Source organism: Penaeus monodon, chromosome 21 (assembly GCF_015228065.2).
Source record: "Penaeus monodon isolate SGIC_2016 chromosome 21, NSTDA_Pmon_1, whole genome shotgun sequence".
Lineage (NCBI taxonomy): Eukaryota > Metazoa > Arthropoda > Malacostraca > Decapoda > Penaeidae > Penaeus > Penaeus monodon.
This window is the reverse complement of record NC_051406.1, coordinates 28,553,671-28,553,925: the sequence shown is the minus strand read 5'-3', so window position 1 is coordinate 28,553,925 and position 255 is coordinate 28,553,671.

The window sequence follows — 255 nt, the reverse complement described above, 5'->3', positions numbered from 1 at the left end:
ATTACTATAATCAACCTGGTATTGGTATCCCTGACAGGGGTCTTACTTAGGGAGGGAGCCTGGGAGCAGTTGTCCCCACCCCCCCCAAGGGCCACAATTTTTAACTTTCTTACTAATATACCTATATAGATCCAGTTATAGTTTATGTTGAACATGTCCCTGGAATAACTAATTTTCCTACATTTTTGTTCACTTTACTCAGATACATTTCAAACCTTTTAGGGTTTTGAAATGTATAATACTATCAATATCTTT